The 22,578-nt window shown below is 38.0% G+C and overlaps 1 protein-coding gene and 1 long non-coding RNA gene across 2 annotated transcripts in view; one reads left to right on the top strand and one right to left on the bottom strand.

Annotated features, from left to right (window-relative positions):
- LOC121737239 (zwei Ig domain protein zig-8-like) overlaps positions 1-22,578 on the top strand; it is a 217,090-nt gene that overhangs the window by 17,550 nt on the left and 176,962 nt on the right. The window lies entirely within an intron of this gene.
- On the bottom strand, positions 1,408-19,941 carry LOC121737240. Its single transcript, XR_006037110.1, has 3 exons — positions 19,846-19,941; positions 18,901-18,904; positions 1,408-1,418 (listed from the first exon to the last, which is right to left on the bottom strand). It is a non-coding gene; the product is annotated as an uncharacterized LOC121737240 (long non-coding RNA).

Below are 22,578 nucleotides of genomic sequence, written 5' to 3'. Positions count from 1 at the left end.
AAACGGCACAAAATAATCTCGGTGGACCGCGGCAGTAGACAAACGGCACATAAAAAAAAACAACAGCCGAACATAGAACCTGCTCCTTTTTGGTAATCGGTTAAAACTGCCTATTACACAAAACAGGCGATTGAAATTAAATGCCGAATTCAATATTAGCCATTTCAATTGAATACGCCTGAAATTGGATAAAATCTAACCACTGCATTAGTGGTCGCAGCCAAAATTACAACCAGATGTATCAAATATTCCTATTTGAGTACGCTTTAACTATTGTTAAGTTAATCACCGATTAGATCCTAAACGGCGGTTAAATCAAATGCTATTGATTTAGTAATTTATACGTAAAGCGCGCAAAGTTTAACAGCTAATTGTTGATGATTTGTAAAATTATACTAGAAAGCATACATTTAAAATAAGTAAACAAATCTATTGAAAATACTAAAATCTAGACGAGCCTGGGAATAATATTGACTTTTAAAACGTGATCGCAGCTTAAATCCTGTTGTTTTGATATTTTAAAATATATATTTTTTGTATATAAAAATTAAATGACCGACATAATATACTCCGGTTCCTACTATTTATAGGTATACCGGTTATTCGAGTAAACACCGTTATCCTCAAAACCATCAAATGAGCCCGTCAAAATGAACAACTTTTTCTATGAGAACAATTATTATGCTGGGAACTCAAAAAATCCGTCGTCATACCCATACAAATTTCCGATCCTGGTAATTTGTATGCGTATGAAGAGGTTATTTTTTTTTTCGAGTTCCCAGCATTGTTCTCATAGAAAAAGTTGTTCATTTTGTCGGGATCATTTGATGGTTTTTAGGATAACGGTATTCACCCTAATAACCTGTATTATAAAGCGGAACAGTAATCATCATGGGCGTACCGAGGGGTGGGCAGGGGGGGGGGGGGGCAGCTGCCTGCTGGATCATGTCGACGTCCCTACTAAGTATATTGTATAGTACTTTCATCTATAAAAATTAAAAACAATAAATAAATTTTGCCATTTGTTTGCAATATAGTATTTTTACAACTAAAAATTATTAATTTTTTATTCTTTATAAACACCTAGCTTATAAAAAATCTGATTTGCCCTTCCTGGCCCAGAACCTGGGTAATTTGTCCCCCCTGGCCCAGAACCTGGGTACGCCCATGGTAATCATTGTTCAGTTTGAACGCGCTAATAGCTATACTAGACCGATATATGTAATTTAGCACTGGTATAGATAAATCAACGTGGGAGAGCCATGCTTCGGCACGAATGGGCCGACTCGACCGGAGAAATACCACGTCCTCACAGAAAACCGGCGTGAAACAGCGCTTGCGCTGTGTTTCGCCGAGTGAGTGAGTTTAAAATATGGAGTTCGCTACTACTGTAAGTCTGCCGAAAACTCGCTCTTAAACTATTAGGGGTGAAAATTTTAATCTCTTCTTACGGCTTCTTACACTCAAAAATTAATTAATTAAAGATGTTTACATAATCTTATAATAGCTGCCAAACTCATTTAATGAAGTTATGTAATCATCAAATATATCTATGTGCGGCAGACTACAGGTATGAACACAACCGCATTGCGTTAGATCGCTCATAAATGCGACTGACGCAAAGGATATAAGCAATATCGTAAAATACCCCAAACCTTAGCCTTTCAGCACATTAGGAAATACATCATATAGGGGAGATAACGCCGCCATAAACCGCTGCCCCAGAGGGGAGATTAGGCCCTGATTAATGTTGCTCAGATAAGCTCGGGAAATGCAGGTACTTTTGCTATAAGAAATAGCCCAGACGGCTAAAACTGCACAGTTTGGTCAAAGCAGATACAATAAACCTAGGTTTGTACAATAAACCTTGATAATATCCACACTTCCATACTAATATTAAAAATACGAAATTGTATCTTACCGTCTGTCTGTCTGTTACCTCTTCACGCCCAAACCGCTGAACCGATTTTGATGAAATTTGGTATAAAGATACTTTGGGTCCTGGGAAAGGACATAGTATACAGTTTATTCTGGAAAAATGTACGGTTCCTGCACGATAAACGAATTTTGGCGCAACGGAGTTGCGAACGTCGTCTAGTTAATTATAAGCCTAACATAACCTAACCTAAGTCAAGGCGTTCTATGAACGAAAAAACAAAGTTGTGGGTTCGATTCCCGCGTTGAAATAATGTTGTTTCCAATTTCAGCTAAGACATTGCACAATCTTGGATCATCAGACAATGCAGTTCACCTGGTGCATCGAATAGGTTTATTAAAAGTAAATGCGCTTAATCTCTTTCCAGTCGCCATCCGTCTTACTGCGTTATGTAAAGGAAAAAAGAGCCTGCTTGCTCTTGTATAACGTACATGACACTTTAATTCCTACTCCTCCTATTTTCTTCTGTTAATTTCGTTGCTGGTCCTAAGACAGCATTAGCAAGTCACTCGGGTTCCCTGATATTAGTTTTCAATAAAATCCCAGAAAACGTTCAAAATCTTTCCATTAATAAATTCAAGTCAAAGAGCGTTTGTGTGCCAAAGCCAACGATTTCATAAACGATGGCACATCTTGGGAGTAGGATGGCTTCTTGCAAGGCTACTTCTACATTATTGTATGACATAATATTGTATATTATACAATGCAATTATGTATGTATGTTGACATTGTATAATTTTATGTAACATCATTGCAAATTTTATTTTAAAAGATTATTTTTTAGGGTTCCGTACCCAAAGGGTAGAAACGGGACCCTATTACTAAGACTTCGTTGTCTGTACGTCTGTCTGTCTCCATGCTGTATCTCAAGAACCGCTATAGCTAGACTTCTGAAAATTTCACAGATTGTGTATATCTGTTGCCGCTATAACAACAAATACTGAAAACAAAATAAAATTAATATTTGAGGGGGGCTCCCGTATAACAACAAACGTGATTTTTTCGACCTTTTTCGCTCTATATCAATAATGGCAAGAGGTATGTACTTGAATTTTTCTCAGATTATTTTGTTATATGTGTACTTTAATATTTAATAATAATATCAAAATAAAATAAAAATTTAAGGGGGCTCCCATACAAAAAACACAATTTGAGCCAATTTTTGCTCTGTATCGGTACCTTCGTGCGCGAGTTCGACTCGTACTTGGCTGATTTTTTTTCTCAATTTTTTGGTAAAAAAGTGGACCCGCTGGTACCGCTGTCGATCCTAGCGACACATGAGATACAGTGGTACAGGTTAATTTTTTTTATGAAATAAGGGGACAAACGAACAAACGGGTCACTTGGTGGAAAGCAACTTCCGTCGCCCATGGATACCCGCAGCATCAGGAGAGCTACAGGTGCGTTGCCGGCCTTTTAAGAGGGAATAGGGTAATAGGGGATGGTAGGGATGGGAAGGGAATGGAATACGGGAGGGTAGGGAAGGGAATAGGGTAGGGGATTGAGCCTCCGGTAAACTCACTCACTCGGCGAAACACAGCGCAAGCGCTGTTTCACGCCGGTTTTCTGTGAGAACGTGGTACTTCGCCGGTCGAGCCGGCCCATTCGTGCCGAAGCATGGCTCTCCCGCGTATGAAATATGACTACTTCTAAAGGACGCCCGCAACTCCGTTGTGACATAATCCGTTTATGTCGCGGGAACCGTACATTTTTTCCCTATAAAAATATTTTATGTCCTTTCACGGAACTCTAATTATGCCTTTCAGGATTAGCTCAGCGGTTTGAGCGTGAAGAGGTAACGGACGGACAGACAGATACATTTCGCATTTATAATATTAGTATGGATAAACTTTTGCATAGAACTGGTGCTAATGAAACTGGTTACCGTCACCGAAGCTACATGGCATAATTTTCGTGGTTAGTTAAAAGTTTTTAACTTCAGATTATTACATTTCCAATTTCGAACGGAGATAATGGAACTGTCGCCAAACTTGGTGGTAGAATCAGTTCCATTGAATCCATATCCTTTGTTGCATAACTTACGTCAGTAACTTTACATCCCCAAGAAAGATTTTCAGCAATGGCGCGTGTGTTCTAAAAAAGAAGGCAATAGAAGATTCTAAAAGTGTATGAGGCTTAAACCCATCAATCCCCAAGCGGCAGCCGGCTGCCGCATAACAATTGAAAATCTATTGTGTCTGCGATACCCACGATGGAGGTGTTAAGTGAATATAGCGTATGTGAGTAATAAAAGATAAATCAAGTAATAAATAACCTTCAAATTTTCCCGTAGTGAGCAAGCTGATGATATTAATATATGGTATTAAAAATGCTTTCGATCATGTCAGCTTAAAAAAAGGAAACTATCGGGTTATGTCAATTCAATGTTATGACAACGCACCTGCAGCTCTTCTGATGTTGCGAGTGTCCATGGGCGACGGTAGTTGCTTTCCATCAGGTGACCCGTTTGCTCGTTTGCCCCCTTATTTTATAAAAAAAAATGTAGTACCCACGCAATGGCCCACGATGGCCCACTGCAGGCCACGCCAATGCGCGCCATGTCTCGAAATCGTCCGCCATCTTACACCGTCTACACAACGGCGATGGCTTGTAGTGGACCAGCATGGTCCAGTGTAAAGAGGCACCTTTAGTCGTGTTTTGCCGGCTGGGTTTGAAATAAGACCACCAAATTACGTAGGTCCGCCACGTAGGTCCAACACGTGAATAAACTTCTCTGATAGTACATTTTTGCCGCGCGCTCGAAAGTGGGAGGGCATTTATTAAATTACCAGAAATCTTCAGCTTTAATATTATGATCTGATTTTAGAACATCTCACTTCAAAGGGCGTGTATGAATATTTCATGCACTAAGTTTCGGTCAGTGACCCCAAGGGTTCAAGATATTAACATGCATTATAAAACTTTTCAGACGTTCGTAAAATTGTACGGAGTCAAATTATTTTTTATTTGATTAGCTTGCTCCTGTGAATGAAATTTGATATGAATTTTATTTGAATACATTTAAATTATGTTTTAACTCTTTGTGTGGAAATAAAATTGTATTTCTAAAGCTATTTTAAAAAGCTATTGAAATGGTACTAAAAATAATATGAAATGTTTTTCACAGTATAAGTTACATTTTGTTTGATTATAAACTATAATATTATTATAAGTATTTTATGAATCCATAACTTATAAATATTTAGACTTTTACGTGCTTCATTTTATCGAAAGCTGCACTGCGGTCTGTGCATCTAGAAACAAAGTAGTATCTGTGGCCAAATCAGAAGCAATCACTGACTTCTATAATACACTGGACAGGCTATGCCGTACAAAATGACAGCTATTTTTTGTGCTGATTTGAAGCGCCGCGGTGAGCGTACTGTGAACTAATTACATAGAAAATGACAACCGCCATTTGCAAAATAGTAGTTCCAAGTACACTCACTACTGCTTTCACATGGCAATCAGCGCCAATATGGCGAATTTCAAATAAGTATGAACATTTTATTGATAGCGATCGCCTGTCCAGTGTATTATTGAGGTCAGTGGAATCAATCGTCATATTATTGTAAAATGAGTAGAGAGGCTGACAGTTGTTTCATACCTATGCGTAATGGCGGCTCTCGACATAGGCGAACGCGTTGGCCAACGCGTCTGCAGACGCGTTGGCCAACGCGTTCGCCTATGTCGAGAGCCGCCATTAGATCTGTCTCAAGTGTAATTTTGCTGTAGTCTCAAATAATTGCTGGTATCTTTTTGAGTATTAGCTGTATTATTACGCTCCGGTAAAGGCCACAACGCACCTGCAACTCTTCAGATGTTGTGTCATGGGTGATGGTAGTTGCTTTATATGGAAACTTATGACCCTTTTGCTTGTTTGCCCCCTTAATAAAAAAACCCATGACAATGCTATGCGCCACCCTTTGTATCTTATCTTATTTATACGGCCGTTTTAATTCTTACGCTGACCTCTCGCTGGCCATTGCACTAATGGTCCTAGCTACATGAAATTACCAATCGTTTTTGAATAACTATATTGCATACATTTCTGTATTGGCACCGACATAAAGGTAGCTTTTCGGTCCTCATGGCAAGCAACCACGTCCATTTGTCCATTCAAACAAAATGCTACTTTATTATCTAGGCTGTAGGTTTCATTTCGCTCTACGCCACTACAAAGCAGCGGATGGGTCGCTAGACCAACGTAGGTAGAAAATGAAACCAGTATCCTGTACCTGTCTCTATAAAGGCTCTATACATTTCTTTGTTCCAGAACATTCTGTCAAACAATTGCAACAGCGAGAACCGCTGACTCGTGTCAAAGAAAATAAAAACGGTATCGATATTTTTCTCAACTCCCATTGAGACCAAATGAATCGGAAAGCGCTCCCCGATTGTTCTAAGAACAATTGAAATTATTTTTGAATTCATTTGTAAAGTGTTTTTACAAATGGGTTTACAGTTTTGTGAATGATACCTTTTGATTATAAATCCATACTTCCGTACTAATATCATAAGTGCGAAAGTGTGTCCGTTTGTTACCTCCTCACGCCCAAACCGCTGAACCGATTTTGCTGAAATTTGGCATGGATGTATGCGGGAAAAGACGTAACTTTTTATCCCAGAAAAATGTAAGGTGACAAACGAATTTTGGCGTAAAGTACTTGCCGGCGTTATCTAGCTGATTTAAGTGTTGCGCTGACCGCTCGCTTACTGTCGGCACTGACAATATACTGACGGACAGATGTACAAAATTATTGTTTTTAAACAACGCGTAGCGCTGATATTTATTTTCTATTGGTGACGCTATTAATTTTTTATTGGTGACGCTAAAATCAGTCTATTTGCAAGATAATATCCAATAAGAAAACTATAAGAAACTTAATTATATCTTAGTCGCCATTTTGAAATGTCATTAGGCAAATTACCAACTTCCGATAAGAAGTAGCACTTCATTAACCAACTTTGTAGTTCACATGATTTATACACCAACTTCGAAGTCTGGAAGTCTAGAAAAAAGTACTTTTAAATGCATTAAAATAGAGTTATGATATTTTTATAACAGCTTAGAGCGCGCAAACGACCTATAATAAATTGCTTCTTATATATGACTTTTAAAAGACACCCTAAAATCGAACATTGTTTTCCATTTTTGTCTAGCGATCCTCAAGTTCAGCGCGATCTGTACAGTGTATAACAAAATATTGTAATAATTATTATACTTTAGGGCATAAAGAAAATATTATAGACAGTCTCAGCTTTAGGGTATGTACCAGTCCCCTGTATAGAGTCCACTGTGTAACGCCTCCGTGGTCTAGTGGTTTAGAGCCTGGCTCTCGACTCGGAGGTCGTGGATTCGATTCCCGCGTTGGAAACAATATTATGTTATTTCCAAGTTTGATTAAGACAATGCAGGCTTATCACCTGGTTGTCTGACAAGTAAGATGATCCATGCGTCGGATGCGCATATAAAAAGTCGGTCGATCTCTCTTCAGTCGTGTCGGTCTTCCGTCCCACTGGGTTATGAGAGTGAAAGGAATAGAGAGTGTTCTTGTGTACTGCGCACACACTTGGGCAATATAACATTACTCCTGCGTAACAGGCCTGGTTTCAATGAAACTGGCCACTGTCACCGAAACCGGTGTGGGGAGCTTAATATTACTGTGTAAGTAGCAGTGATGAAAGAGTGACTTTTTAAGGATAAACTCACGACGTTGGGGCTCTTGCCACAAAAAATTTGCTCTTTCAGCGCTGCTACTACAGAAATTCCTATTCTATATACCTAGGATCATTCACACACCCAAAAATATTATCACTTCTTCTTGTTACACTCTGTATATTTTCAACTCTTTGGCGTCTTTTACACTTAAAATTACGGGCTTTCGTCCAATGGGGCAAGTGCAACTAATTAGAACCCTTTGCTGTAAATTAAGGTTGGTGATGTAAATAAGGCATGATACAATCTTTTGTTGATTGTCCAGAACGTGCTTCTATCTTCGACCTTAATAAGTTGCATTAAGGCTCAAAAGTACTAAAAAGGGCTGGTTGTAAAACAGATCGTGCGATAAGAAATATTTGAACGAAGTCAAATAATAACAAAGCCATAAGTCAGTTCTTAGAGTTCCGTACCCAAGGGGTGAAAACGGGACACTATTCATGAGACTTCGATGTCTGTCTGTCCGTCTATCTGTCTGTCCGTATGTATGTATCCAGGCTGTATCTCAAGAACCGCTATAGCTAGAGTTCTGAAATGTTTACAGATTGTGTATTTCCGTTGCCGCTATAACACCAAAAAAGCTATAAACGCTATAAAATCAAAATAAAATTAATATTTAAAGGGGGCTCCCAAATAGCAAACGTGATTTTTTTTTGTCTTTTTTTGCTCGTAATCAATAATGGCAACAGCTAGACGCTTTAAATTTTCACGAAATCCTCACTTATATTTGTTATTTATTCATTAATAATAAACTTTAAATAAAATAAATATTTAAGGGCTACCAAGGCTACCATACAAAAACACAATATACTTTCTCTCTATAACGGTACGGAACCCTTCGTGAGCAAGCCCGAATCGCACTTGGCCGATTTTTAGTTATTGTTGTTATAGCGGCAGCAGAAATACGTAATATAATATTGTGACAAAAGTCTAACTATCATGGTTGTTGAGATACAGACTGATGACAAACAACCGGACAGACAGACTGCTAGAACCCCTTTTTACGCTTTGGGTAACCCTACATAATATTACAATGTCTTATATCTTTCAGCCATGGAAGCGTTGTTTTATGGGATTAAAATTAGCCTATACCTAAGCTAGCCAAACCAAAATCTGTTCAATAGATTTTGCGTGAAGTTACTAAAATGCTTCAACTTTCGCCCTTATAAAATTTGTGTCATGCTGCTATTAACAATTTGAATACAAGAAAAGAGTTTTGAATAAAATTGAATGCGGTTTTCACAAGCAGAGTTCTAAGTAGAAACTTGGCATCGGTTGTATCAGATAGCAACAAACACGGTAATTAATAAAGTGGCGAGTCTTCCGATAAAACGAACGGAATTGCTGGTAAATACAACCATTTTGGTTTCACAAAATTCAATGAAGTTCATACTTCCATACTAATATTATAAATGCGAAAGTGTGTCTGTCTGTCTGTTCCTCTTCACGCCCAAACCGCTCTGATAGACGACCTATGTGGCTCAATTGGTTGAGCGTGTGGCAGCTCAAGCCGGGGGTCGCGGGTTCGGATCCCGCCGACGGAAAAAAAGTTTTCAATGTTCTAGTCTGGATGTGTATTAAATATGAGTACGACACTCGTATAATTTGTTATTCGTGCATTTGTTGAATAAATAATGTGTGCATTTTCTTTATTTCTTTCCGTCTGACATTTCAAAACGTGTCTAAAATTTTGGTTACAAATTCAATCAGAATACTAGGCTAATGATACTAATGGAACCTCTTACATAATTTAAAATACCCACGTATATATAGCTGAGTCGTTAAGAAATACTACACGTACCGCCTTAGGTAACGTTTTAACTCCAGTAACGATGCTATCCAGCCAGATAATTGACTTACACCACCTCATTAAGTATTTAGGACACTTGGACTTGAAATTGAAATAAAAAGTACTCGAATTACTAAGGCCTAGTTGGCGAAATTTAGAAATGTTAACGACGAAATCCATCAGTGTTGACATAATTGAATAATTGTAACCAAATTGAAGTTGGGTACTTTAAATAGTATTTATTATAGGACCGCCTTAAAAATATCCCCTTCCCAAAAAAACAAGAAACATTAAATATATAAACTTCGAAGTTGTTTGCGAACAAACATAAAAAATCGAATAAAAAACCTCCTTGTTTTCAAACTACTTTTTTAAAAATATTTATCATAATTATATACGGCCTAGATTCATATTATAAATGTCCTCAAAACCTCACCTAAAAAGTCGGATAGAAAACACTTTATTGTCTCAAACAGCCATTACATTAAATGGCTATAACATAACAGCCATTCCGAAAAATCGCCGAACGAAAACAAAGGTCTGTTTACATGGGCCGCGTAATTGAAATAAGATTTGATCTTCACTTAAATCCATGCAAATACGGTCCTAGCACGTTTCTCTAAATCTTTGGATACAATGAAATATGGAACGAATACGCGTTGAAAAAAACAGTCAAGCGCGAGACGAAAAGTGGTAAAATAACGTTACTTATATGGGACAGGAAATTAGATTACAGCTGTTTCATTCATCCTCCACAAAGTCATCCAAGCACATTTTTAGGGGGCGTCCACAGATTACGTGAGGTGTTTAAGGGAGGGAGGGGTCGAGTCAAATCTCACTTAATTTTTTTTCTCATTGTTACGAAAAAAAATATACTACTTTGGTCTATTTCATCCAGATTGTACGAATACTTAATTGTAATCGTAACACAAATTCGTTCGAAAGAAAATAATTTAATTCATACTTTTAAGTTACATCTACTGACTGTCAAACAATCCAACGTGTTTACGTAAGAAACCAATATTTTAAAAAATCTTACGTGAGATTGGGTGGTAGGGGAGGAGGTTGATTAAAATCTCACGAAATCTCACCAAGGGTCAGAAAATTAAAAAAAAAACAACACCTCACGTAATTTGTGGACGCCCCCTTAATATGTGGCCGAATTTCGAGTGACAGCTGCATCCATGCATATATGGATAAAACCACAAATCCATGGCAATGTCATCCACGTACCACGAGATCTTTGTAGGCGTTTAGAGCCTATTCGACCATTTTCGAACCTAATTTATACTTTATTGTCGTAGTTCTTTATCTTGCACTTGGCATATCTGCCTTCAAATCTATGGCCCCTGCCATGTCTATATATTCACGGCCTGTGCCCCAATACTTGGCTAGGTGCCCAATGAGACGCTGTCACTGCATTTTCGAGGGCATAAAGAAATCTGAACGAATGCGATAAGATTAAATTATGCTTTTTCCTCCTGGGACCGCTTTTCGTTTACAATTAAAAGACAAAATGAGTGTATTGTCATTTAATTTATTTTAACGGGCAGTGGCCCACCACTGCAAAATATGTGTTGCCAGGAACACTTACGAAATTCAATGTGATTGAATAAAGATTAATCATAATTCATAAAGGCAAAACAAGATAAACAAATTATTATGTTGCCTGCGATTACGTACGCAGTGAAATCCCGTCTTTTAATCTGTACTATATCTGTGCTAATCAAAATCATGTAGTGTTTGGCGTTTATGCATGAAAACTAACTTTTATATTATATAAACAAATGAATTTTAAATTTTGTTGCCTCGCTAAACCTCGAGAACGCCTGGACCGATTTCGCTAAATTTAGTGTTGAAATATTTGTGGAAGTCGGGAAGGTTTATATGAGGAAAGAAGTGACACGAAGTTCACTAGGTTATATTCTAGTCATTAATAAAGACCTCCAATTTATGACATAATTTAGTAGGGAGATACTTGGAGGCCCGGATAAGGACATAATATGATATTTTTGTTGTCGTTGTGTTGCCGAAAAAAGCAGCCTTTTATAAAAAAGGGGCAAACGAGCAAACGGGTTACCTGATGGAAAGCAACTACTGTCGCCCATAGACACTCGCACCATCAGAAGAGCTGCAGGTGCGTTGCTACGAGATATACGAATTTCAGTACTCGCTAGCACTGGTTGTAATCCGCATTACAACCAGTAATTAAATTGTTAACAACTATTAACGATAATTACATTATTAAGGTGGTAATTGTAATAATTATCTTCCAATAATTATGATTGGTTAAGCCTCTGATTTACTTTAAATTAAGCGCCTGTTTAAAATGAGTTTATTATTATTATTAGCTTTAATTCGTATAATTTTGAACTCGTGGTTCTCCTGAAAGGATTATTACGTCCATACAAAATTGTTTCGTCGATATAATGATTATGGTTTATGCCACATCGTCATACAAAATATGAAATTTCAAAATTTTTATGTTAATTTGTGGCTGTGTTCGTTTCGTAATTCTTCCCTCAAAAACTCCAGAACGGATTTCGAAGTTGGACATAGTTGTTTAGTATCTGCATATTTAAGAAGACTTACCATTTTTTACCCTAAAAATTACAGTGTTTTAGTAATATAATGATTATGTTATCTACTTTTAAAGCTGGAAACAACTGTAAACAATTTTATCAAAATTTAATATTCTAGTACTGTCAAATTGTGATTTCATCGAGTCTAAATTATATTGTAGTTTGCAAAATCGGATTTCCATCCAAATGCCATACAAATATTGGCAAATAAAATTCAACTGTCCATCAGCAAAATTCCGTGACCTAAAAACTGTGAAATTGTTAGATATTGAAATCGCTTTTCTTTTTATATAACTTTACTATCTGTCCCGGCAGACGTTTCTTTGCCATATAAAGTGTTTCGCCCGTATTATTTTATTGAAGTGACTAAGTAAGTATGTCACCATGGCAACGTCCATCGCTATCCCGTCACACAATGGTCGCTGTCAGTCTCGAGTTGTAATAATTTACTATTATTTATTCAACAAAGCACTTATCAATATAAAAAGTAGCCGATTCTCAGACCCACTGAATATGCATATAAAAATTGGTTAAAATCAGTAAAACCGTTTGGTATCTAACATTGTGACACGAGAATTTTATATATTAGAAAGATAAATAACTCCGTTTTGTAAAAATTCATCTATCGCGCGAGAACCGTACTTTTTTCTGGGTCTTTTGTCTTTTCCCGGAACTCAAAGTATCTCTATACTAAATTCCATCTAAATCGGTTCAGTGGCTTAAGCGTGAAGAGGTAACAGAAAGACAGACTCAATTTCGCATTTAAAATATCAGTAAGGACTAGATAATGCCCAAAATTGAAAAGTTCATCAATAACTATATTATATAAATAGTATAAAAATAACTAGGCCTTTACATCCGTTGTGGATGATCTATACAGTATTTTTCAGAGCGAAGTAACCACTCCTCAAATACTGTAGTGCCTGGGACAAGATTTTTAAATGTCCGTATGGTTGCCCAAGCGCATACGGCATTCTCGCATCATAGTCGGCCTAGTCCAGAGGAAAGCGAAAAAACTAGTCAATACGTCTGGGCCCAACTACGTGCGGGTTTCCTCACGATGTTTTTCTTCACCGTACGAGCGTCCGTATTATGTACTTGAGATCAGAAAATGTCTCATTGGTACACGCCTCCACCCGGGTTTGAACCTGCACCCTCTAGGAGTGCGAACGGAAGGTCTACCCATTAGGCCACGGACGCTCTTATTATCTAATCTTAATATATATATTTCTTGTGTGCGTGTGTATGTGACTGAACTCCTCCTAAACGACTGGACCAATTTTGATGAAATTTTTTGTGTGTGTTCGTGGAGATTCGAGAATGGTTTAGATTTACAGTTTGGTCTACTGGAAAATGTTTTTTCAATTAATTTCTTATTTATAAGGAGTTGTTGATTTTGGAATGTTTTACATTAGATCCGGCGGACGGCGCTATCATCGCATTCAATATTATTCTATTTCAATTTTAGTTTGTCCTGACAGATGGTGCTACGATTAATTTGAAAAAAATTTTGTTATTCAATTCATGTGCTGATTAAAATATTAAATAAATAACACATAGGCTACAATTTTAACCGACTTTCAAAATGGGGGAGGTGTTATGTTCGTTTTCTTATATTCAACGAATACTCCGCCGTTTGTTAACCGATTTTCAAAATTTTTCTTTTGGTATATAGGCTATCATCCCAATTTGGTATTATATTCAGAAAAGTGGTGATCTGATGAAGGATCCATAAGTAATCGAGGGAACTCCTCAAAACTTATAGGGAAACATATGGTGACTTCGGTTTCGTGAGAAGTATTCTACGCATATGCTACCAACAAGTAAGATTTTGCACCGAGATATACCTGGTATACCGTGGTTCGGAAGGTGCTGAGAGAATTCCTGATTCTTTATAGATACAAGTTTGGGAGTTTCGGCGTTGTTTTAAGAACAGAAAGCATATGCTACTATGCAAATTATATTCTTCATCATCATCATCATCATCACTACCATATTATACCATTTCATAGTCTTTTAGATCGAGACTCGAGTTTGTCAAGCGATAATTAAAAAAAATCTATATCTACCTAATATTATGTTTGCTTGAACGCACCTGAAGAGTATGTTTGCTTGAACGCGTCAATCTCAGAAACTACAGGTCCGATTTAAAAACTTATCTCAGTGTTAGATAGATCATTTATCGAGTAAGACTCATCATTTATCGAGAAGGTTATATTATATTATTACTCTAAGACTAATACGACAGAAGAAACTCAGGAAAATGTGGGAAAAACGGGGGAAATATTTTTTATGGGAAAATGTAGCTACGGATTCTGTAAAATTTCTAATTTACGCGGGCGAAGCCGCGCGGGACATCTAGTAATCATATAAAAATAACAGGAAATAAAATAGAATCTATCCACAACTTATTTGACAGATACTTCATAATTTATCTTTATACTTTGTAAGTTAAGTGGTGGCTATCCGGCACTTATCAGGAACTGGTAAAACAGGCCCTTAACATAATAATAATAATACTATGATTATCTATTCATCGATTTAAGCGCATAGATGTAACATACAAATAGATTTTTATGGTACATATTTTATTCCAATAATTTTGGACTTTTGATACCTGCGAATGAGTTGGGCGAAACGCCCATAAATGTTCATAAATGCCCAAAACGCTTGGGCACTATCCCATCTATATAAATGGATAAACGCCTGTAAACACTCAATACGCTTGGTTATTTACGAACCTATACCAGCTGTGATACGTTTAACAATTTACTGCAATATCCGTACTAATAATATCCATACTAATATTTAAAATGTGAAAGTGTGTCTGTCAGTCTAGGTCTGTCCGTCTGTCTGTCTGTTACATTTCATACCCAAACCATTGTTTTTAGTGAAAGGTATGGAGATACTTTGAGTCCCGGGATAGGACATAGTGTACTTTTCAACCGGAAAATTCTAGGGTTCCCGCGCAATAAATTAATTTTGGCGCAACGGAGTTGCGGGCGACAGACAGACGGAAAGACGGACAGACGGACAGACACACTTTTGCATTTATGATATTAGTAAGAGTATAATAATATTAGTATAGAAGTATGGATAGAGTCGGCTCTTTTCTAGATCATTATAAAGTAGAAAATGGCGGAAAAGGCCCCAATTCTGCTCCAGTTTCCATTCGACTCGCTGTTTACTTCGATTGATTTATGGGTGACCGGGTCTTTCTAGTTTTGCTACGATTTAAGGTTCCGTCAGCTAGAAAATCTATTTTCGTACCTCGGGCTGTTTCGGCTTTAATTTGCTTGGTTGACAGCTTGGTTTGTTGATCTTTGACTATTTTATTGTGAGTGGTAATAGCATCCATAATATTATATGAAATGCGAAAATGTGTTTGTCGGTTACAACATCTTCACGCGTAAGGCACTTAACAGATTTTGTTGAGACATTGGATAGTTTATTTAGGAAAAATGTAAGGCTCCTTAGCGATATAATTTCGTTGCTTTAAAGCATACAGCAACGCTTCGTACATTTTTCCGACATAAAAAGTACCCAATGGTCTTTCGCGGAACTCAAGTATCACACCATACCAATTTTCATCCAAATCGGCTTACGCGTGAAAAATTATTATTTTTAGACATACACGCCTAGTGTTATGAATTCCGAAGCATTCATAAGACTAGGCTAACTAGGCTAGTAAAAAAAAATAAAAGCAAAAAACTTTTTGAAAAAAAGCTTTTATTTAAATACTCTAAAAATAAGAAAATCGACCCCTTAAAAATTCTAACAATTAAGTTATACACTCAATATATTATACAATTTGCATTAAGTATAATAAAAGCTTAAAAGTAAGTGTCAATTCAACTGAGTAGACTAATATCATATATTTTTTTATTTTATTAAATAAATAATATATCGAAATTGAGTTCCAAAATTTCATACATGTTTACATACAGAGCAAGTTGAATAAAAGCTTTTAAAAATAAATGAACGTAGTCGATAGTATAATATAATGTATATTTGTTTGAAATATTATGTGCCTAAGTAATAACACTTCATCACAAAAGCAATAATGACTTCACGGCAATATAACAAATGTTTCGACAAACAAAGCAATTTATAATAATTTTCATTTCGTCCAGTCGCTCAGAAAAACAAAATGTGTACAAACATAAATAAGATGTCAGTTACGAGAACGAAGTGCGAGAAAAACCTAACGACAGGGTTCTGTAGATTTTTTACACCTCATTTACCACGCTGTAAAGTGTGAATTTTTGTCCAAGCGTGTGGCGTTTTGTCTTTTTGGTCTAAAGAAAACAAAACGACAACAGATATTACAATTTATTATAATAAAAAAATAACGGGTGGGGGTACGAAGTGCCTGATCTGGTTTTGGGGAATTTTGTTACTCTCCTGGTTTAACGGGGAACAAGGGCACCGGCAAGAACGGGAACCATGTGGAAGTCTAGCCTGATGACACTGGAATGGTCCTGGGGAGTGATCGGGCCGCCAGCCTCTTCCAGCACAGGATCAAGGGGCTAGGAGTCGCACTCTTCAGTCTCGAATCAAATTTATATAAAATGCTACCACCACGCGACAACACACGACAAAACCAAAAAAACGACAAAGCCGATTTCGGTAACGACAGCTAGTTTCATTGAAACCAGGCCAACTACGCGGGAGTTTTATAGTGCCCAAGTGTGTGCGCGACTCAAAAGAGTACATTTCCTTAAAATCCAGTGGGCCAGATAAACGACATGATTGGCGTGAGATCAAGGGACCGGCTGCCCATCCGACGTTTTATCTTACTTGTCAGACAACTAGGTGATCAGCCTGCATTATCTATATTAAACTTGGAAAACAACATTTTTCCAAGGCGGGAATCGAACCCACGATTTAAAAGGTACCTTTTAACTTACTGTACCTCAGAGGCATTTTGGGGTATTTACATAGCAGTCTGTCTGAAGGATGATTCTATTAAATTATCTTAAGACTACGAATAATAAAAACAAAGGAATCGTAACTCCCATACTTACTATTACCGTTTTAAATTTGGTTCCTTTTGATCTGTCATGTAACGTCAGCCTAGTACCGCTCAAGGTCACCTAAATATTATTGCAAATGTATTGAAATGTGTACCTAAGGTACACTTTTTTGACAAGTATTGTGGAGCATGTTTTTGACGGAGTTACTTTTCCTTAGTTTTTATTATTCGTAGTCTTAAGATCATACTATAATAAAGTTCCGATGTAACCTCAGTATAATAAAGGTACAAGTTGGAAGCCGGCTACATGAAGTTGCAGCAGACGACGTGTCATCGCGACAGTACCGGTTTCTATGTATAAAGGTACAAGTTGGAAGCCGGCTACATGAAGTTGCAGCAGACGACGTGTCGTCGCGACACTACTGGTTTCTATGTATTTCTATGAATAAGTGTCGCTAGCTTCGTGTCGCGCGCTGCGGAGGGTATTTCATAGAAATACATACAAACCGGTAGTGTCGTCGTCTGCGGTTGCTTCTTGTCGTCCGCTGCCAACCGGCACATTAAAATTACAAAATGCTATTCTCTAAACATATTGTAACCTACGTCAAACGTATAATTCTAATCGGTCATATCTCACAACTACAAAAAAACCTTCCATTATGTGTGAAATCCTGTGAAATAAGCTTAATATCATACAGATTTGTTCAGGCATATAAGATGCTTATATACCATCTCAGTCATGTAATAGTTATCCTATTTCCTTTTTCCTTCTACTGTGGACCCCTAATACGGCTTTTTACGTTACTAAAGACACGATTGACTCAGTAAAAATCTTTTTCCTCTACATCGAAAATTTTCCTACATTCTTAATGTTTTACGGATTTACGTATTTCTTCGTCATTTCTTCTCGTAAATTCATTATTAGGGTTCCGTACCCAAAGGGTAAAAAGGGAATTACTAAGACTTCGATGTCTGTCCGTCTGTTCGTCCGTCTGTCTGTCTGTCCGTCTGTCTGTCTCCAGGCTGTATCTCAAGAACCGCTATAGCTAGACTTCTGAAAATTTCACAGATTGTGTATATCCTGTTACCGCTATAACAACAAATACTAAAAACAAAATAAAAGAAATAATTGATTGGGGCTCCCATACAATAACCGTGATTTTTTGGCATTTTTTGCTCGTAATCGATAATGGTAGCAGGTAGGCACTTGAAATACTCACAATATTCTTAATTATATTTGTACTTTAATAATAAATAATAAAATTTTAATAAAATAAATAATTAAGGGGGCTCCCATACAAAAAACACATTTTTTACCTTTATTGCTCTATAATTGTACGGAACCCTTCGTGCGCGAGTCCAACTCGCACTTGGCCGATTATTACTTTATACATCCAGTCACATTATAATCACAAGTCACAATGTAATTTAAATTATTATAAAGATACAGGCCTAATGTCAGGGAGACATGGATGCCACAGCTATCACGTAAAATGACATCAGAAGTCTCATTTAAGTCAATAATAATTTGCCAAAAATCAAAATGTACTTGGATGACATGAGAGTGAAATATTATAAGTGACACTCAACATCCCTTTGCATGAGACTGACGCTGACTGTATGAGCAGACGCTCTCGACTCCGGAGGTCGTGGGTTCGATTCCCGCGTTGGAAACATGATATTTCCAAGTTTGATTAGGACAATGCAGGCTGATCACCTGATTGTCTGACAAGTAAGATGATCCATGCGTCGGATGGGCATGTAAAAAGTCGGGCCTGCGCCTGATCTCTCGCCAGTCGTGTCGGTCTTCCGTCCCACAGTTATGAGAGTGAAAGGAAGAGAGAGTGCTCTTGTGTACTGCGCACACACTTGGGCACTATAAAACTACTCCTGCGTAACAGGCCTGGTTTCAATGAAACTGGCCACCGTCACCGAAACCGGTGTGGGGAGTACTATTATTATGAGCAGACAGAACTAAGAGTTAGTTCTGTTTATTCTGGTATGAGTTATGGCCTATGGGCTAAGGCTGGTGTGACAAGTGACGACTGTTTTTCTTTCGCGCCTCCATGGATTACAGGCAGTAGTTGTGCGACACTGTCTCACAAGCATCTTGTTGCACTTGTTTTATGAAACAAGTGCAACAAGATCCTTGTAGGTTAGCCCTTCAGTAAGTACTATCAGAGAAGTTTTCTTAGGGCGTTTGCAGCGTGCGCCCGGCGCGGCCACCCGCGAGGTGTGCTTGTTTCATGTCATCCCATAGAGCAGCGCTGCGTTAAGGCGGGTGTCAGTATGACGCGGGCGCGCGCGCCGGCAGCCGCGCCGGGCACACCTTCAACGCAGCGAACGCCCTCTAAGTAATTTGGTCGCGTTACGTCAAACCTAGCTGACATAATATCACATTAATTAACATTGAATTGACATGATCCGACCCAATGACGTTGGTCTGTCAGCTGCCTAGGCCTATCAATTTCCTCCGATATACATGAAATTTCGCTTATGAGTCACTTCAAACGCGAGAGCTTAAAAATTACAACAATGTAACACCGAGTTGAACCGAGTAAACTATAAACTTGGTATTTTCATGAAACTTCGTAAGTCTGCAGTAAAAACTGCGCGATCTATAAGTTTGTGAATTTATTAACCGGCTGACTGAGCTCGAATATGATTTATAACTTTGTAAGGGTCGGTGCACACTAAGACAAGACGAGACGCCGTGAAATTGGATTAAAAACGGTTAAGTGACTTCTTTCTTGTTCTTGTTAAAGTGTCTACTATTTTAGGTATTTGTGACCACATTGTGAGCAACACTGGGTTGCGTAGCGTGGCTCAACTCTTTTCTTAGACCGGCAATGCACCTGCAGCTCTTCTGATGTTCCGAGTGTTCATAGGCGACGGTAGTCGCTTTCTATCAAGTGACACGTTTGCTCGTTTGCAACCTTATTATAACCTTATAGCACAGAATACATAAATCATAATATTAGTACTTAATTGTTATAAATAAAAAAAAGATCAAGTCCGTTCAAGTCGCTCTGCGTCAGTCCGTACCGGAACCGTTCGACCTCTCCATGTATGCGAGCCTAAAAATTGAAGTGAGTCATGAGAAGAGGTATTTTACATGGCAACTGCGCAATAACCGTGCTATATACGAATTTCTGCGTGAATAAAGTAAATTCTCTCCAAGAATAAAGTGTAGCTCATACCAGGAGGTACTCAGGCAAATTGAGTCTTCGTCTGATTACATCCCAGACTTGAGCCACAGTATAGTACGGTAGAGTAACTCGGATTCTTTAATTCAATTAAGAGACAGCCCGATATTGCAATGTTCTACGTACACACATTATAATTTTTAAATAGAATTGAAAAATTAATTAAACGTCAAAAATAAGATTTTTTATTTCTAACTTTGATATAAAGGGTGTTAGGTTTAACACCGTTATCCTTAAAACCATCAAATGAGCCCGTCAAAATGAATAACTTTTTCTATGAGAACAATGCTGGGAACTAAAAAAAAAATGCAGTCTTCATACCCATACAAAATGCCCGGATCGGCAATTTGTATGGGTATGAAGACGGATTTTTTTGTATAAATTATCGGATAAAATTACTTACACACAATTTAATTCTATTTAACTGAAATCACACTTACCACGTCATTATTGTGTGCGTGACCCGATCTAACAATATAAAGATCTACCATCTTATAAATAAAAATATTAACACAGTGAATACAATTATAAAATATCTTCTTGTCAAAATGATCACCTGACAGATAAAGCCGGAAACGGACCTGGTGCAAAAAATCTTTATTTGTAAGAGTACTGTATATTGTTTATACTGTGCCCGAGCGTACCATCCATCTAAATAACACAAATAAAACAATGTCGGGTGATTTGCAAAAATACACACTTTTATTTTACTTTGACGTTCAGATTTTTCTACGTAATTGGACCAACAAGCAAATGTATACAAGTAGATCATATTGACATTATGACTTTTATTATTCGTAGCACGTAGACTGTTTCATATTCACAATGACTGTCATAGGCAGCCTCGCTCGTTGACATTTGTATCCCAACGACAATCGTGACAGGGGGGTAGGGATAAACGGCGAGTAAAGTCCTTGCTACACCTAGTGGTAAAAACCAGTTCCTGTAAGGTCTTATCATAGTAAAAGGGGGGGAAGTAAGTTATCTTCATACAAAGACACCGCGCGCGGCTTGGACGAGTATGTGTGCGCCATAGTATCAATGCGTCGCCACACGTGCGTTTTATACGTGGGAGAGCCATGCTTCGGCACGAATGGGCCGGCTCGACCCGAGAAATACCACGTTCTCACGGAAAACCGGCGTAAAACAGCGCTTGCGCTGTGTTTCGCCGAGTGAGTGAGTTTACCGGAGGCCCAATCCCCTATTCCCTACCCTACCCTATTCCCTTCCCTTCCATTCCCTTCCCATCCCTACCCTTCCCTATTCCCTCTTAAAAGGCCGGCAACGCACCTGCAGCTCTTCTGATGCTGCGAGTGTCCATGGGCGACGGAAGTTGCTTTCCATCAGGTGACCCGTTTGCTCGTTAGCCCCTTATCTCAAAAAAAAAAAAAACGGCACACAACAAAATCTCGGCGAGTAGAGACAGTGGCGAGCCAGTACTCTCGGCCAATTGTCTGATTGTGATAATGACGTCTTGTTGTCGGTTTGCACCATAAAGTTAATATACCTAGCGGAATAGACAATCTCGAGCTGTCAAACGAAACCGAAATTGGTTTCATCTGTATGTAAAAATATGTGTACGTATACACTTACACAAGCATGATTGAACATGAATTCTATGAGATTAAATTGTCAACGTGCGGCACGTGCCGACTGGACGTCAAAAAAAGAGTGCTGCTGTCATGTATCACACGTCTCTATTTACCACGCAGTGTTACTGATAGTGACATCTCTCTTGCTCAGGCCTTTGTTTCTCTATTCCGCTAGGTATATTAACTTTATGGTATAGCCTGTTCCGAGTACTTCCGAGACGAGGCAAAAACGTTAAGGTGACGTCGCGTTAAAGTAGAAAACCGTGTTGGATATCTTTTAGATAGCTTGTTTACTATGAGAGGCCGGCCCGGCTCTCATAGAAAACAAGCAATGGAACAGCAAAAAACGGAAAGGGCGTAAGCGACAAAATGGTTTTTGTCGCGTAATTTAAAACCATAAATACATTTCATATAAGCTATGGGCAATTTAAAGTGTATGCTTGAACCAATCTACATATAAATTATGGAAGATTAAATCACTCTCCTCTGTTGGTAAAATAGGAGTCCCTTTTTTACAGAGGTCTTTTTGATTGATTATTCTGGGTTATAAAAGTTGACTAATCGTGTTATGCTATGGGTAATACAAAGACAAAGACATAATGAATACTGACAATGAACTTTAATTTCTTAGCTTTAGTAATAATTGCTGAGAACAATCGATATCGCTACAGCCAAATTATCAAGGCATCGCCTTAAGAATTAAGCATCCGATCCGTGTGCGTTGCGGTAAGTAGCTCTCAAGGCTAAACGGTCGATCCGTTTCTCAGTTGATGTGTGTG

Source organism: Aricia agestis, chromosome 20 (genome assembly GCF_905147365.1).
Source record: "Aricia agestis chromosome 20, ilAriAges1.1, whole genome shotgun sequence".
Taxonomy (NCBI): Eukaryota; Metazoa; Arthropoda; class Insecta; order Lepidoptera; family Lycaenidae; genus Aricia; species Aricia agestis.
Note: the sequence above shows the minus strand (reverse complement) of the source record. Positions and strands in the feature narration are given on the sequence as shown.